The sequence below is a fragment of the Phyllobates terribilis genome, unplaced genomic scaffold (assembly GCF_046119375.1).
Source record: "Phyllobates terribilis strain yellow unplaced genomic scaffold, ASM4611937v1 Scaffold_2__4_contigs__length_985480577, whole genome shotgun sequence".
NCBI classification, from domain to species: Eukaryota; Metazoa; Chordata; class Amphibia; order Anura; family Dendrobatidae; genus Phyllobates; species Phyllobates terribilis.
Genome location: NW_027362762.1, coordinates 852,591,545 through 852,609,795, shown reverse-complemented (window position 1 = coordinate 852,609,795; position 18,251 = coordinate 852,591,545). Strand labels below are relative to the sequence as shown.

At 47.2% G+C, this 18,251-nt stretch overlaps 1 protein-coding gene across 4 annotated transcripts in view; it reads left to right on the top strand.

Moving 5' to 3' along the window:
- Positions 1-18,251, top strand: part of SEZ6 (seizure related 6 homolog) — a 951,365-nt gene that overhangs the window by 23,031 nt on the left and 910,083 nt on the right. The gene's annotated exons all lie outside the window — the stretch shown is intronic.

The window sequence follows — 18,251 nt, the reverse complement described above, 5'->3', positions numbered from 1 at the left end:
TTCGTCCAAAGTTCGGTTCGGGTACCAGAACTGTACCCGAACTTGAACCTGAGCCAGAAATCAATGGGGACCTGAATTTTGAAGTTGGAAAATCTCTCTCTCTCGCTCTTGCATGTCTCACTCTCATAGAACAGACTTCCAGGAGAAGTTTAGAGTTCAGCACCGGACATTGGGTGTCTGGTACGAACCTCGAACTTTACAGTTTAGATTTGCTTATCTCTAGCACCAACACTTTCGACCATGACATACTGTTATAAAGTTATTTTAATTGTGCTGTAACTGATTGTTTCACTCTTTTTAATGTGGAACGTCTTTATTACCCCATCCATGCTCTACATCAGTGTTTCCCAAACCCCATCCTCACGACCCCCCACAGGTCATGTTTTCAGGATCTCCTTAGTATTACACAGGTGATTGAAGTATCATCAAGGCATCAGGAATTCTCTCACCTGTGCAATACTAAGGAGATCCTGAAAACATGACCTGTGGGGGGTTGTGAGGATGGTGTTTGGGAAACACTGCTCTACATGGTTATTTATCTTTTTAATGTGCAGTGTATTGTCAAAATTTGTTTAAAGAGTAACCGTTTTTAATTTTTATTTCATTAATCAAGAGGACACATAAGATTTATTACAGAGATTTTTATTTTTATCAGAGAAATTTCCTTCTGAATTGATCTTTTATTCTCAATTCATAGTTAAAATCTGTAGGCCGTGAAGACTAATGTTCCTATTACTGAGTGAGGAGATGGCAGTTGGTGCTTTTAAAATTCTATGGAGGGAGGAGTAGCTGGAGGCTGACTTTCCTGAACTGAAGTTTACAGTTATCCATAGAAGTTTATGAGCACCAGCTGTCATCTCCTATCCTACTAATACTTCACTGAATACAAATTTTACCCCATGAATTGAGAATTTTGAAAATGACTTATCAGACAAATCTGCTTCTTTCTCCGCCAGGATTAATCATTCATATTCAAAATTCTCAATTCAGGGGTAAAATCTGTATTCGATGAACAGACTTTCTTACTACTAAGATAGGAGATTAAAGACTTCACTAAGAACCAGGGGGCGCTCATTACAGGTGGAAGAAAGGCGATTCTGGCAGCTAAATAGGAAAGGGTTCTTTGCAGTTAGAGCAGTCAGAATGTCGAATGCCGACCACAAGAGGTAGTAATGGCAGACACTATAACAACTTTTTAGAAGGGACTGGATGATTTCCTCACTACATATAACATTGTGGGTTATAGATAATTTAGTGACAAAAATGTACAATTGGTGGAGAAAGGTTGAACTTGAGGTTGATCTTTTTCTCAACCAATTTAACTGTATGCATGTCATCTTCTATATCAGTAATGAGGAAATCTGTCTTCACTGAATACAGATTTTACCCGTGAACTGAGAGTGAAAGATCAATTCAGAAGGAAATTTCTTTGATAAGATATATTACAAAGTTTCTTTTTTTCACAACTACTATTGATTTATGGAAAAAAAAATACAATGATGGTTACTTTATGTATAAAATTAAACTGATCACGAGACAACTCATCACAAAAGTATTTAAGACGTTTCCTATTGACATTCCCATGTGCAGAGGTGTTCACTCGCATCATGTCAGAGTGTGACTGAGGCGTTGATGAATCGAAGAAGTGATAATGTTGTGGTTTGAGAAATAAGAAATTCTCCCGGTATCAGCCTGATTTCCCTAAATTCCCCTGTCTGTTGCCTTACATATTGTCCATAGCAGCGTACCTTGATGGATAGACCCATTCTTCCTAATGAGCACGGTGACAGTGTGAACTAATACAGATAGAGAAGATCAGCCACGTTATATAGGTTTAGAAAAGAAAGAATCTAGTGCCGCGCTGACTACAAGAGCCGTTCAGCTCCCATGAGCAAAACCTCCTAATCACTCACTTAGGACGGCTGCTTTTAAAGCTTTATGCCACGGTGACTTCTTGACAGTGAGAAGAATAGAGTTGGCAAAATTTGGTTATTGATGAGATTACCTCTCAGGAAGGGATGGGGCTCTGTGAACGCTCGCGCTCGGCCACCAGAGGGAAGTAGAATGGGAAAGTAAATACATTTGGCTAAAAACACTGACGGCTCGTGAGTACAAAGCCTTTACATGGAGTGAATGGAATTATGGATCGCTGTAAACACAGAATGACCGTATCACTGCTGAATATCTCTTACCTGCATTTCTCAAATACTAAAAATATATTACGGCGGAGCATTTTGCTGGCCCCATATGTCTTCAATTGTATAAATCTATATTGTTAATATCCACTGGAGTCCCTGCCATCAATGTGCTGTATTAGGATGAATATACAGCAATAATATTACACTATTTTGTAAATTGCAATCCTAATATACGTAAAATGGGATCCTATACAAAAAAAAAACAATTAAAGAGGTTTTACACTTATAGAAAAGTGTACACCAAGTGATTTCTGTAATGTGAATTAACAAAGACAGACAGTACTCACACTTCCTGGGTCCAGCGCCGGCACTCCCATCAAAGTTTTTATCCTCTTAATATATTGCAGTCATCATATTATACAGCACTGTGTACTTACAATTGCTCATTTTACCTTTCTACCCAGCTAATTCTTCTCTTTTCATTACGTCTATGACATCACGTGATTAAAAACAGACTAGCTGAATCCTTCTAAGCTCTATGTAGAAACAAGAAGTCTCTTTTCCCTGCATGAGTCCCGGGCAGGAGGAGCGAAGCAGCTGGGTCAGGAGTTGAAGAGGGGAATGATTTATACAGGGAAACGAGACTTCTTGTTTCTACATAGAACAGAGAAACAAATAATTATCTGGGTAGAAAGGCAAAATGACGAATTGTAAGTGCACAGTGCTGTATAATATGATGAATATTTAAGTTTTGACCTGTCTATATGTTTTGGCTGCAGTGGTGTTGTACAGCTCACATCACCACTGCAGCCTATCACTGAGCTCAGTGGCTCTGCTGTTGTAGATGGCACAAGCCTTCTGAGCTCAGTGATTGACTGCAGTGGTGATATGAGCTTTCGATGTGACAACACCACTGCAGCCAAAGCAGAGATCGTCGGGAAACCCAGAGACCGATGGTAAATGGGGGCTGTACCTGTAAAGGATGAGTCTATGTATTTGTTATTTTACATTACAGGCAATATTAGAGGTCATCTTTCTAAAAGTAGAAACCCCCTTTAAGGCCTCATGCATATTGTTGTATTTTAGTTCTGTAGTGCACATGTGAGGTATTTATTCCAGGGTCCTATTCTACCTCTGTGTGCCTTTTATTTCAAATAGAAGCATGTTTCTTAGTATTAATCTGACATTAGTCGCCAAATGACAGAAGTGTTCTCCATACCATGGCTCTTTGGAGCACCATATGGTAGCACACATTGTGCCTGCGGCTCTGTAGTGTGACACTGCAGGGGACTCTGATAGAGACTCCTGGCACACGGCTCTGATCACAATGATTCTTCAATTAGTTGATTGGGCATTTGGAATTCTGTAAGAACATCTTTGTTTTTCATGTTCCAGGACAAAGATTTCCTACAGTCCTAGGAGTAACTTTTTTATTACCTTGGTAAATATCACTTCCATTTTTTTGCATACGACAAAACCAGTGTTTGGATTCATCAGTGGATCCAACTTTTATTAGCGTACGGCCTGAGTACAATTTTAGGCGTCAATTCCGCGTCTGTTTCTCTTATATGTAAATAAAATAAATTCAAAGCTACATCTACCCATTTAACAGTGAAAAACGGACGATAAAGCATTTGGATGACAAAGAGATTTTTTTCATTGATTTTAGAACGTGTAAGTTTGATCTTTGACTCGGGCTCAGAAGTGGGCTTTTATCCTTTTTTTTTGGGGGGGAGGGGAACTGAGTCAGAGAAAATATCACAGGCATGGGAATAGCCCCATGTACCATCATGCGTATATGTACTAAGGAAAAAAAACAGAAATCTGTGATTTTTCTGCTACTCAAAAAATGATCCTATTTTCATCAATTTATTTATTATATTTACTGTAAAATTACAGATGAAAATTGACCAGAGTTTCCTCTTTTGCAATGTTAAAATCGGAGAGCACAGGGAATGCAATGATTTTTCACAGACTCATAGATTTGCATTGGAGAATTTCGATCCGTGACTACGATCAAAACTACTCATGTGAACAGCCACCTAGACTATAATTGCTACTGTTTTTGTGATTAACGCAGACAGAAGATATACATTAATATCTGACATCTGAATGAGGCCTTAGAGTGAAGAAAATGTTTTTAATGATTATAGAAAAATAATTGATAACACTTAACACAATGAACCGTGGGATAAAAATCTATCCTGTCCGGGGAAAAACACACAGCTCTGCTAACTGCACTGTCTGGGTCTGTTTATACCCCATGGGGTATCTGTTTTTCAGCCGTTTTTTATCATCCTTTTTTTAATCTGTTTTTAACAAATCTTCATAGACTGACAAAAACAGATCAGAATAAGAGATACAATGAGTCAAATGGAACAAACACAAGAATCCATAAAATAACAGATATGTGAATAGTTCTAATAAATTCTTATGCGTCCATGTTTTCAAAATAAACAGCGCACAAATAAAGAAGAACTAATCTTTGAATGAGCCCTAACTGCGTGGCCATTATGTAACCAGAAGAGATTGTTATAACATGGAGGTAACCAATGAAGTTTTCCAGTGCATGATTGCAGAGATTTTGAAAACTGTGAAATACTGGGGATTAAATTCTATCCAAAATGATCTAACTTTTACCATAATAAATATATGACGCGCCCCCTGGGCCTGTGCTGCTGCTGCTGTGCAGGGGGAATACCCGGAGCCGGATCGCTGGGGGTTGTAGTTCTCCGTGGCGGTGACCCGGTCCGTGCCCAGGGTGGTCAAACCAGTGGCAGTCTAAATGTTGTATTGTAATAAGTGTCTGACTACGCCACCCGTGGATTGCGGTCAGTGGGGACCGCCGCTGCGCTGCAGACCGCTGAGGCTGATGTTGTTTGCGCAGCCGAGTATGGGATGACTCCCCACGGGAGAAGTATTGCCTCAGGGCAGCTAATGTGAGAGATGATGGGAGTGATGGTGTGAGGGTCCCAGTGCTAATGGTGCTGGTGCGGCAAGGAATCACAGAGACGTGAGGTGCAGTTCAGGGTCTTTACTGATGGTACAAGGCAGACCCTCCCGGGAGTACTGGCTAGTATAAGGGCCTGGTCAGTCTGCGAGCAAGCAGGATTTCCCCTGGCCAGGTGGAGTTGTAGGCCTCCCCGTTTATCTGCACTCTTCCTGGCTACCTTGCTGTCAGCGGTTACAAGTAGCCCACGTCCCTGAGTATACCGTGTGGTGCTCACCCGTATGGCTGGTGACTTGGGGCCTTCTGTTAGCCTCCGCTCCTGGATGGCGGCGCTGGTCCCTTCTTTGTGACTGAGCCTCCGGGCTTCTATGGCCAGAGGACCTGGAATCCCCTGCCGGCTGGTTTCTGCTGCTGGGTGTATATCAGTCCCCACAGCCTCGGACTCCTGTGTCCGGCTTTAGTATCTTCGTCCAGGGCGAACTCTGCTCAGCTCCAGCCCCTGGACTTCTGCTACTGCTCCTACAGAGCTCTTGTTCTTGCTTTCCCTGTGTCTGGAACTGAACTCCAGGCTCTGACTGCTTTGCTTGTTCTGCAGGCTCTGTCTCTGTCTGCAGCTTCACTCACTAATCCCGCCCCAGACCCAGTTTATAAGGGCAGATTCCTCCCCTCCCAGGTCTGGGTGGGCCGTGTTGCATGTTTAGGGATCCTGACCAGAGAAACCTCCCACTTGCTCTCAGACATAATATCTCTATTACTGCGGCAACCAGACCCCTGAGGTGTCGCATTCCCCCCTAGTAAATTTTAGTACTCCGGGACTAAACACATTTTTAAAGAAACATAAATACAAGGTATAACAATAACAAGACAACATATTTACAAGAAGCTTTAGTCTGTAGAGGTCACGGCGTTTCCGTGACCGGGTGTCCATATCACCCAAGGTGAAGTTTTAAGGGAAGTAGGGGACCTGTCCAAAGCAAACCCCTTGCGTTGTCCTTGGGCGTGTGGCTGCAAGGCTGGAGCTAGCTACTTTGGGCCGCAAGTAGGCCATGCCAGACAGGTTTTATCTTCCGCGGCCGTCTTCGCAAGAGGCACCAAGGTGCAACTATCTACAATACTGTTCCGGTTATCCAGCGTCCATAACCTGTTAGTCCATAAAAATCTGCAGGGTAACTGAGAAACATAATTAGTAACAGGCAACAAACATAAACCATAAACATTTTTCAATAAACAGTCAACTTTACAGTGCATTGGTTTAGATTCTCCAGCGAGTGGGTATCTGACCTCTAGTGACTCTAGTGGACCTACGGAGCTCACTAACTGGTTCTGCACTACAGGGTGTAGGAGGTGTTATGGGCAAGCTGGGCAGCTTTCTGCGCACTCTTTGGCTCACTAGGGGCACGGCAGGCTCACTACTAGCAGAGGGTTGATCCTCCTGTACTGCTGGTGTGGACTCTTCTGCCTCTTGGGCCGGCTGCTCTTCCAGCTCTACCGGTTCCTCTGTAGGCACTTGCGGGGCTGGCTGGAGAAAGGTGAGGACGGGTACCACGACCGCGCCATTTACTTGTGTCCAAGACCGGGGGAAGTCTCCGAGTACGGTACTGATCATTTCTTCCCTTTCCTCTGCGGGTTGAGGGTTTTCTTGATCTTCTTCAGGGCTTTGCAGCTGCTCGGGACACTTCTTCAGGTGGTCTCTGGAGACAATGGCTGTGGTTTCTCCTCCATCCTTACTGATTACGCAGATTTTTGGGTTCTCATGGCTTGATGGTAGTACGGTGTACGGGTCCTTCTCCCACTGGTCGTCCAACTTGTGGAGCCGCCTCTTCCTCTTCAAGACCTGCTCTCCAGGTACCAGGGGAACAGCGGGAGCATACTGGTTATAAGCCTTCTCTTGCCTTTCTCTAGCTTGAGACAGACTTCGCTCGACGCTCTCCTGTACTTTCCGATACTGCTGCTGCCGTTCTGTATCCCAGTCTGCCTCTGGCGAGGTGTCCTCAGGCGTCAGGACTCCCATATCCAGGTCAATAGGCAGCTTACCAGGTCTTGCTCTCATTAGGTAAGCCGGGGTACAGTTGGTGGAACCTACAGGGATGTGGTTATACAGGTCCACCAGATCGGGCAGTTTCTCAGGCCACAGACTGCGTTCTTCCAGGGGCAACGTTTTTAGCAGATCTATCACCACCTGGTTCATCTTCTCGCAGAGTCCATTGGTTTGAGGGTGATAGGGCGTTGTTCTTATCTTCTTGCAGCCATACAGGTTGCAGAACTCCTGGAAGACCTCCGCTTCGAAGGCTGGTCCTTGGTCTGTCAGCACTTGGTCCGGGTACCCGTGTGGACGGCAGAAGTGCTGCTGGAAGGCTCTAGCCGCTGTTTGAGCCGTTAAGTCCTTGACCGGGACCACCACCAGGAACCGGGAGTAATGATCCACGATTGTGAGGGCGTAGACATACCCAGATCTGCTTGGAGCCAGTTTCACATGGTCCAGGGCCACCAGTTCCAGTGGCTGTCTGGTGATGATGGGCTGCAGGGGAGTCTTCTGGCTGGCTCGGTCTTTTCTTCTCAGGTGGCACGGGCCACAGTCTCTGCACCACCACTCGATGGCTCCTCTCATGCCTACCCAGTAGAACCGTTCACGCAACAAGAACTCCAGCTTCTTCCATCCGAAATGCCCTGCTCCGTTGTGGTATGCCTCCAGAACCATAGCCGCGTCTCGTCTTGGGACCACTACCTGCCAGGTCAACTCATGTGTTCGAGAGTTAACCATTCTCCGGCACAGCTTCTCCCTGTAGAGGAACAGCTTACTTTTCTCCTTCCACAATTGCTTGGTCTCCTCCGGAGCATCTGGGTCAAGACGGGCATCGGCCTGGGTCAGCATTTCCTTCACCAAATGGACTGCGGGATCACTGTCTTGCGTCTCCGCCCAGTTGTAGTGGGGCAAGGGATTGAACGTCACGGAGCGCCTGTCCTTCACACGGTGGGAATACAGGGTAATCCCATGATGGTGGAACGCAGGGAGCTCAACTTCTTCCAGATCTTCTGGATCTTCCCCTACGTCCGGTAAGTTCGGCATTCTAGACAGGGCATCCGCGTTGGCATTTGAGCGTCCTGCCCGGTATTTGATGGTGAATTCAAAGTTGGACAGGCGGGCCATCCATCTCTGTTCCAGGGCACCGAGCCTTGCAGTGTCCAGGTGTGTCAACGGGTTGTTATCCGTGTACACGGTAAATTTGGAGGAGGCAAGGTAATGCTTAAAACGTTCGGTCACTGCCCACACTACTGCCAGGAACTCCAGCTTGAATGAGCTATAATTCTCAGGGTTCCTCTCCGTGGGCCGTAGCTTTCGGCTGGCGTAAGCAATTACCCGTTCTTTCCCTTGCTGGATCTGGGACAGTACGGCTCCTAGCCCGATGTTGCTTGCGTCCGTGTGGAGGATAAAGGGCTGGCTGTAGTCTGGATATGCCAGGATTTCATCCCCCGTGAGGGCCATCTTCAGCTGGCAGAAGGACTCCTCTTCCAGCTTTTCCCACCTGAAGGGCGGCTTCTGGTTTTTGGCTTTCCGAGATTGACCTATCAGGAGGTCCTGCATAGGGGCTGCCATTTTGGTGAAACCGGGAATGAATCTTCGGTAGTAGTCTACCAACCCGATGAACTGCCGCACTTCCTTTATGCTGGAGGGTCTTGGCCAGTCCTTAATCACAGTGATCTTATCAGTGTCGGGAGCCACTCCGTCAGCACTCACCACGTGTCCCAGGTACTGCACCTTTGGTTTCAGGAGGTGACACTTGGAGGGTTTCACCTTTAGGCCGTAATTTGCCAGAGCTTCGAACATTTCTGCCAGGTGTTTCAGGTGGTCCTCGTAGGTCTTGGAATAGACGATGACATCGTCCAGGTATAACAGGACCGTCTCGAAGTTCCGGTGTCCCAGACAGCATTCCATCAACCGTTGGAAGGTTCCTGGTGCGTTGCAGAGCCCGAACGGCATACAGTTAAATTCGCTGAGACCCATCGGGGTGGTGAATGCGGTCTTCTCCCGGTCCGCCTCTGCTACAGGAACCTGCCAGTACCCGCTAGTGAGATCCAAAGTAGAGAAGAAGTTAGCAGATTTTAATGCAGCTAAGGACTCTTCTATCCTTGGTAACGGGTACGCATCTTTGTGTGTGATACGGTTGACCTTCCTGTAGTCTACACACATTCTCATAGTGTTGTCTTTCTTTTTCACTAAGACTAGTGGAGCTGCCCAGGGGCTACAGCTGTCCCTGATTACCCCAGCCTCCTTCATGTCTCTAAGCATCCCCTTGGCGTGTTGTTAGTGTGCCGGGGGTATGGGTCGGTATCTCTCCTTTATGGGAGGATGGTCTCCCGTGGGGATGTGGTGTTCTACCCCCTTTACTCGCCCGAAGTCTAACGGGTGTTTGCTGAACACTCTCTTGTACTCTTGAACCACCCGATAGACTCCCTGTTTCTGGTGTGAGGGAGTGGAGTCAGTACCCAAATGTAGTTGCTGACACCAGTCCTCCATTGGTCTCTTAGAGCCGTTACCTTCCTCTGGTTGAGATGGAGGCAAGGGTTCCACGGCCTGTACAGAATTCTGGTTTATGGTGAACAATTTGGCTAGCGTGGCATACCGGGGCAGGTGTACTTCTCTCTCCCCAATATTTATGATGCGAACGGGCACCCTCCCATGGCGTACATCGACCACCCCCCGTGCTGTCAAAATGGTGGGCCTACTGTCTGAGTAGACGGGTTCTACCATTGCTTGGTAGTCTCTACCTCTTAGACCAATAGCTGCCCGACACCAAATCATCATCTCACTTTTTGGGGGCATGGCAATAGGGAACGGGTCACACATTCTCACGCTACCTATCTCACCACCAGATAGTTCCACCTGTTGCCGCTTCATCAGTGCCCGGATCTCTTTTTGGAGCACACGCTGCTGGCCGGAACTGGCGTTCTTGGCAACCTGCTGTAAAATGAGAATCACCTCTGCAAGACAATTTTCAATCACATTAGTTCCCAAGGTTATTCTAGGGTGACTCTCATGACGGTCTATGTCCACTATAATCAGTCCTTGTGCCGCCAGTTCGACTTTACCTATCTTAATGGTCACCTCTTTGAATCCCACCTGCGGCACGGGCTGACCATTGCTGGCGATGATACTCAGGTCGTCATCTGGGTAGCGGGTTATGTCCGAGTCATTCCAGTACTGTTTGAAGAGCACGTACGGGATGGTGGTGACCTGTGACCCTGTGTCTAGTAGGGCACTCATAGGAATGCCATCCAGTACCACAGGCAAGATTGGACGTCCCCCTACATATTTATCACGCCAGTTTGATGGGCCTGATGGTCTTATGCCTGGGGGTTGGCCCTCTACCCCAGGTTGTGCCCGTTTAAATGACAGTACCTTGCCACATGTCCGGGTTGATTGCAGCGGCGGCAGATGGGTCGTCCGTCCTCGTTGTATCTGTCGCTGGGTCTTCCTCTGGCCGGTGGGGTACTCCTCAGTCGGCGCCACGGGACGTCCTCCGGTCCGGATGCCAGCTGGATCTTTCCTGGAGAAGAGACCTGTAAAGACTGCACAGTTCTGGTTAGCGCGGCAACGCTCTTAGTCAGCTCTTGGACCTGATGGTGCAGGTCTGTAGCCGGGTCACTGTTTAAAGCCTGCGCATCAGCTCCCACAGGCTCTGCAGACAAGGGCGCCGTCCCCTGGTGGTAAGTGATAGCAGGGCGCCTGTGGGTCACAGCGCCACCTGGTGCCGGTTCTCGGAGCACCCGGATGGCTCTGTCCTTGAACTGTGCAAAGTCCAGGTCAGGGTCCTGTAAGGCCATTGCCCGCAACTGGGTCCGGTGGGCATTGCACAGTAGACCCTCAATAAATTGTTCAGTCAACAGCTTATCTTCATTTCCCACGCTGTCAGGGTCTGCCTGCTTAATGGCTCTCAGGGCCTCTTGTAAGTTTAAAGCATAGTCTCTTATACTTTCATGAGCCCGTTGTTTGCACCCATAAAATCTTAGTTTTATTTCGGCTGAGGTGCGGGTGTCAAACGTGTCTTTCAGCCGGGCTAGTATCTCTCTGACAGTCCTCTTCCTCCCAGGTGGCCTGGACTTTACCTCCCTTTGGGCTGCCCCGATTAATTGGGCCACCAGGATGCTCACTTTTTGCTCTTCTGTGAGGGGGTACACCTGGAAGAGGCTATCCAGTCTTTCTCGAAAGTCATTTAAGGTATGTGACTCCCCTGAGTACTGGGGTAGCCAGGTTGCCCCCGGGATATAGGGCATGGTGAATGGCATGACTGTTGCAGCGGTTGCGCTGGCGGTGGCTGTGGCAGTGGAGCTCCCCTCGGTATCCGGCATCCTCCTCCCCCCTAGTGGACCGTGGCCTACCTTGTGATGCTCTTCTTCCGTAGGCCGCGGCTCCGCAGTCGATCGTCGGGGTTGAGGACCTGGCGTCGAGCTCCGATGACATCAGCGTCGCTCTTCCTCCCTTCCAGGACCTTGCGCAGCGTCAAAGCGTGGGGCGGAGCGTGGGGCGGAGCTTCGGATCTCGCGCGCTTTCGGCGTCCACGCCCCTCTTCTTCCCGTGCGGCGTCCCGAAGATGGCGTCCGAAGGCGGGAAGCAGCTGCGGATGGCGGGAAGAAGGCAGAAGACGGCGGGAAACGGTCCAAGATGGCGTCTGATGGCGGGAATCGGCTCCGGATGGCGGGAAACGACTCCGGACGGCGGGAAACTTCACCACAGGTAAGTATAAAAGTCTCTTTTTCAGGCACGCAGTACCCGGTGGTTGCGGGCACGAAATCCTGCCGACTACGCCAAAGTTGACGCGCCCCCTGGGCCTGTGCTGTGCAGGGGGATACCCGGAGCCGGATCGCTGGGGGTTGTAGTTCTCCGTGGCGGTGACCCGGTCCGTGCCCAGGGTGGTCAAACCAGTGGCAGTCTAAATGTTGTATTGTAATAAGTGTCCGACTACGCCACCCGTGGATTGCGGTCAGTGGGGACCGCCGCTGCGCTGCAGACCGCTGAGGCTGATGTTGTTTGCGCAGCCGAGTATGGGATGACTCCCCACGGGAGAAGTATTGCCTCAGGGCAGCTAATGTGAGAGATGATGGGAGTGATGGTGTGAGGGTCCCAGTGCTAATGGTGCTGGTGCGGCAAGGAATCACAGAGACGTGAGGTGCAGTTCAGGGTCTTTACTGATGGTACAAGGCAGACCCTCCCGGGAGTACTGGCTAGTATAAGGGCCTGGTCAGTCTGCGAGCAAGCAGGATTTCCCCTGGCCAGGTGGAGTTGTAGGCCTCCCCGTTTATCTGCACTCTTCCTGGCTACCTTGCTGTCAGCGGTTACAAGTAGCCCACGTCCCTGAGTATACCGTGTGGTGCTCACCCGTATGGCTGGTGACTTGGGGCCTTCTGTTAGCCTCCGCTCCTGGATGGCGGCGCTGGTCCCTTCTTTGTGACTGAGCCTCCGGGCTTCTATGGCCAGAGGACCTGGAATCCCCTGCCGGCTGGTTTCTGCTGCTGGGTGTATATCAGTCCCCACAGCCTCGGACTCCTGTGTCCGGCTTTAGTATCTTCGTCCAGGGCGAACTCTGCTCAGCTCCAGCCCCTGGACTTCTGCTACTGCTCCTACATAGCTCTTGTTCTTGCTTTCCCTGTGTCTGGAACTGAACTCCAGGCTCTGACTGCTCTGCTTGTTCTGCAGGCTCTGTCTCTGTCTGCAGCTTCACTCACTAATCCCGCCCCAGACCCAGTTTATAAGGGCAGATTCCTCCCCTCCCAGGTCTGGGTGGGCCGTGTTGCATGTTTAGGGATCCTGACCAGAGAAACCTCCCACTTGCTCTCAGACATAATATCTCTATTACTGCGGCAACCAGACCCCTGGGGTGTCGCATATACCTTATTTGTTAAACTTGTAATATTCTTTTAAAGTGTTAAGGACATCGGATAATCTGTGCTTAAATGAGATGTAAATCCAGCACTTGGTCTTCACCTCCATTATATTTGGTGCTGGTGATCTACAGTATACACTTATCTTTGTTTATGTTCACGTTCAGAATTAGATCACATTTAAAGTTAATCCTTTCTGGAAATAAATGTTCCGGTATTTGATATCAATAATTAGTGTTTAATAAAAGTTGTAACTGGTTTTAACCATAAATGAAGCTAAAATGGGGATTTTTGCCAACTCAAGATTTTACATCATTTAAAATTTTTATATTATAGCTGTAAAACATTTTGGAGGAGCATTAAAAGGTTTCTACCAAATTCTGAAGTTATCCTGTATCCATCCTTCACCCCATTCAGATGAGGCTCTTTCCTGGGATTGATGGAGGGCCCAGTTCTTGGCTCCCCAGCGATCAGGAAGATATTTCCTACCCACTGTATGTAGGTACGTCCCATGTGTGGTGTGTAGATTAGAAGACAACCCTCTTTGGTAAAGCTTCACTCGAATAGGATAGATAGATATTTGATAAAACAATTATTCAGTCTCCTAAAAGTACAAATCTCTTCCCTTTACTTTTTTAAAAATTTGGTCAAGAACTCCTTCTGAAAAAAGTTAAAAAGTAAGTAAAATCTTTGAAAAGTTGTAATTCTCTTCACACCCATTAGGGAACACATAATAGACACAGGCAGCATAGCCATTTCGTGACAGAGTATTGCAAAATCATGTTCTTAAAGTTGGCAGTCTATCTAAGGATAGGTTGATCAAAGAGGAAACATGTATATATAATCATTCTTGTGGAGAGGATTCAAAAAAGAATACTGACCTTAGCTTTTTTATTCGTGACATCACAGCAGTGGCCTCCATCATAGCTGTGGCCTCCATCATAGCAGTGCCCTCCATCATAGCAGTGCCCTCCGTCATAGCAGTGCCCTCCGTCATAGCAGTGCTCTCCATCATAGCAGTGCCCTCCATCATAGCAGTGCTCTCCATCATAGCCGTGCTCTCAGTCATAGCAGTGCACTCCATCATAGCAGTGCTCTCAATCATAGAAGTGCCCTCCATCACAGCAGTGCTCTCCATCATAGCAGTGCTCTCCATCATAGCCGTGCTCTCCATCATTGCAGTGCCCTCCATCATAACAGTGCTCTCCATCATAGCAGTGCACTCCATCATAGCAGTGCTCTCCATCATAGCAGTGCCCTCCTTCATAGCAGTGTCCTCCATCATAGCAGTGCTCTCCATCATAGCAGTGCTCGCCATCATAGCAGTGCTCTCCATCATAGCAGTGCACTCCATCAAAGCAGTGCCCTCCATCATAGCAGTGCTTTCCGTCATAGCCGTGCTCTCAGTCATAGCAGTGCACTCCATCATAGCAGTGCTCTCAATCATAGAAGTGCCCTCCATCATAGCAGTGCTCTCCATCATAGCAGTGCCCTCCATCATAACAGTGCTCTCCATCATAGCAGTGCACTCCATCATAGCAGTGCTCTCCATCATAGCAGTGCTCGCCATCATAGCAGTGCCCTCCATCATAATTGTGCCCTCCATCATAGCAGTGCTCTCCATCATAGTGCACTCCATCATACCAGTGCTCTCAATCATAGAAGTGCCCTCCATCATAGCAGTGCTCTCCATCATAGCAGTGCCCTCCATCATAACAGTGCTCTCCATCATAGCAGTGCACTCCATCATAGCAGTGCTCTCCATCATAGCAGTGCCCTCCTTCATAGCAGTGTCCTCCATCATAGCAGTGCTCTCCATCATAGCAGTGCTCGCCATCATAGCAGTGCCCTCCATCATAGTTGTGCCTCCATCATAGCACTGCTCTCCATCATAGTGCACTCCATCATAGCAGTGCCCTCCATCATAGCAGTGCTCGCCATCATAGCAGTGCTCTCCATCATAGCAGTGCACTCCATCATAGCAGTGCCCTCCATCATAGCAGTGCTCTCCGTCATAGCCGTGCTCTCAGTCATAGCAGTGCACTCCATCATAGCAGTGCTCTCAATCATAGAAGTGCCCTCCATCATAGCAGTGCTCTCCATCATAGCAGTGCCCTCATTCTTAGCAGTGTCCTCCATCATAGCAGTACTCTCCATCATAGCAGTGCTCGCCATCATAGCAGTGCCCTCCATCATAGTTGTGCCCTCCATCATAGCATGGCTCTCCATCATAGTGCACTCCATCATAGCAGTGCCCTCCATCATAGCAGTGCTCTCAATCATAGCAGTGCCCTCCATCATAGCAGTGCTCTCCATCATAGCAGTGCACTCCATCATAGCAGTGCTCTCCATCATAGCAGTGCCCTCCATCATTGCAGTGCCCTCCATCATAGCAGTGCTCTCCATAATAACTGTGCCCTCCATCATAGCCGTGCCCTCCATCATAGCAGTGCTCTCCATCATAGCAGTGCCCTCCATCATAGCAGTGCCCTCCATCATAGCAGTGCTCTCCATCATAACTGTGCCCTCCATCATAGTAGTGCTCTCCATCATAGCAGTGCTCTCCATCATAGCCGTGCTCTCAGTCATAGCAGTGCACTCCATCATAGCAGTGCTCTCAATCATAGCAGTGCTCTCCATCATAGCAGTGCCCTCCATCATAGCCGTGCTCTCCATCATAGCAGTGCACTCCATCATAGCAGTGCTCTCCATCATAGCAGTGCCCTCCATCATAGCAGTGCCCTCCATCATAGCAGTGCTCTCCATCATAGCAGTGCTCTCCATCATAACTGTGCCCTCCATCATAGCAGTGCCCTCCGTCATAGCAGTGCTCTCCATCATAGCAGTGCCCTCCATCATAGCAGTGCCCTCCATCATAGCAGTGCTCTCCATCATAACTGTGCCCTCCATCATAGTAGTGCTCTCCATCATAGCAGTGCTCTCCATCATAGCCGTGCTCTCAGTCATAGCAGTACACTCCATCATAGCAGTGCTCTCAATCATAGCAGTGCTCTCCATCATAGCAGTGCCCTCCATCATAGCCGTGCTCTCCATCATAGCAGTGCACTCCATCATAGCAGTGCTCTCCATCATAGCAGTGCCCTCCATCATAGCAGTGCCCTCCATCATAGCAGTGCTCTCCATCATAGCAGTGCTCTCCATCATAACTGTGCCCTCCATCATAGCAGTGCCCTCCGTCATAGCAGTGCTCTCCATCATAGCAGTGCCCTCCATCATAGCAGTGCCCTCCATCATAGCAGTGCTCTCCATCATAGCAGTGCCCTCCATCATAGCAGTGCTCTCCATCATAACTATGCCCTCCATCATAGCAGTGCTCTCCATCATAACTGTGCCCTCCATCATAACTGTGCCCTCCATCATAGCAGTGGCCTCCATCATAGCAGTGCCCTCCGCATAGCAGTGCCCTCCGTCATAGTAGTGTCCTCCTGCTCCACTCCACTCACTTAGGTATCAGCAGTCTGAAACAACACTTCCCTCATATTGCTACCAGTGACAATCATAAATCAATATCACAGTCCTAATAAAATGGTATTAGGGTGGAGTATAGCTATTTAGCCTTAACACTGTGTCCGTTGCACTCATATCCATGCTTTGGAACATCGGATAATGTCTTTAAAGGAAAAATATTAGTGCATATCTTCCAAGGCACATGAGAAATGGCTTCTACATTTCCTTTCATCTGTTCCTAATAATTTATTGCATATATGGTATAATGTCATAAATCCCATTCTATAAGGTCTGGTTTCTCTTTTTATTATACATTGACTGTAATGTATGAGGATCTGCTCATTACCATAAAACTCGGCCAAATCCCCATTATATATCACAACAATGATTGAATTGGCTTTTATTTTTGGATAAGTGTGGGTATGTGCTTTTAGTCTTTACTTCTTCATACAGACCCCTATCTAATATTCCACATTCCGTTATTATAGATTGATCAGAGTGGGATCAGAGTGGAATCCGATTTTCTCGAATGAGGAAAAGATGGAGAGATTTTCATCGTCAGTCCATGGAAATCAGACTGCGCTCAGATGTCATCCAAGTTCGGTTCAATGTTCTCCACGAACTCATTGACTCTTATGGCCGAGTGCTAAACTCGGGCATGCCTGCGATTCCCACCGCCATCCTCGGACAGACTCTGTAGACTAACATTGGTTCATGTGCGATCCGATGATTTGTCAGATCAAACTCAAACTGAAAATACGCTAGTCTGCACCTGCCCTTTGGAAAAGGTCAAAAAAAATTGGCAAAATTAAAATTCAACTCGGCAATGGCATTTTTGACGAGAATTGGGTCAAACCCACCATATAACTGTTACTTGTAAGAAACACGTCAGCAGATGTGTGAATACTATTATCGGTTTTCGTGGCCATATCGTGATTTCAGCCATATATTTAGTGCTAGAGACGGGATCCAATCAAACCCTGAACTCGATCTCCTGTATATACGGCTCCGGCTCGGTGCTGTGATACAGTCTAAATGAAATATTTGGCTTTGCAGCGTTTGCAGCACTAAAATGAAAATGTTTAGAGACTGGTAGTAGCTGCAGTGAGATTATTCACTCCCGGTAAATGTGTCTATGTAGTTTCTGTGAAAGCACAAGATCATGTTAAAGTGGCCACGTTTAGAGCGGATCATCCCAGAGATAACATTATGCTCCAAGTGATATTAATAGAGTAACACTAACCTCTTTTTGGTTGTGGTCTTCTCATTTAGCTAATTAGTCCCCTAGTAGACATAATTCTAATCTCCTACCAGCTCAGACAGGAAAGCTTATTCTTTATCTGAAGGAAAATGCAGAAACCTGATGGTTAAAGATATTTTTTTTACTTGTGTTTGCAATAAAAAATGAAAACCTTCTAATGTTTCTACTATTTATGCACCATCTTTGTCATCTGAGCATAATAAATATGTTTTATTCCAGCATCTTTATCATTTTACATGCAGTTTGCCTAAGTGAAATGAGCAACTCACTTTTACGCTATTCATGCCTAGCAAAAACATTTTTGGGGGCTTTTTTTTTTCATGCATACATGCGTTTTAATGCATTTTTTTTACTTATACAGAAGCTTGTGGGAAAATAAATGAAAAGGGCTACTGCTTGGTTCATTTAAACAAAAAACACAAGGGACCCCCAAAAATACACACAAAAGGATTTTAAAAAATGCAATTTTGAGGTATATTTTATATTTTCACATTTACTAAGAGCCAATAGAGACGAGCAGATTGATTAGTAACTGACTGAATTTGTTACAAATTTC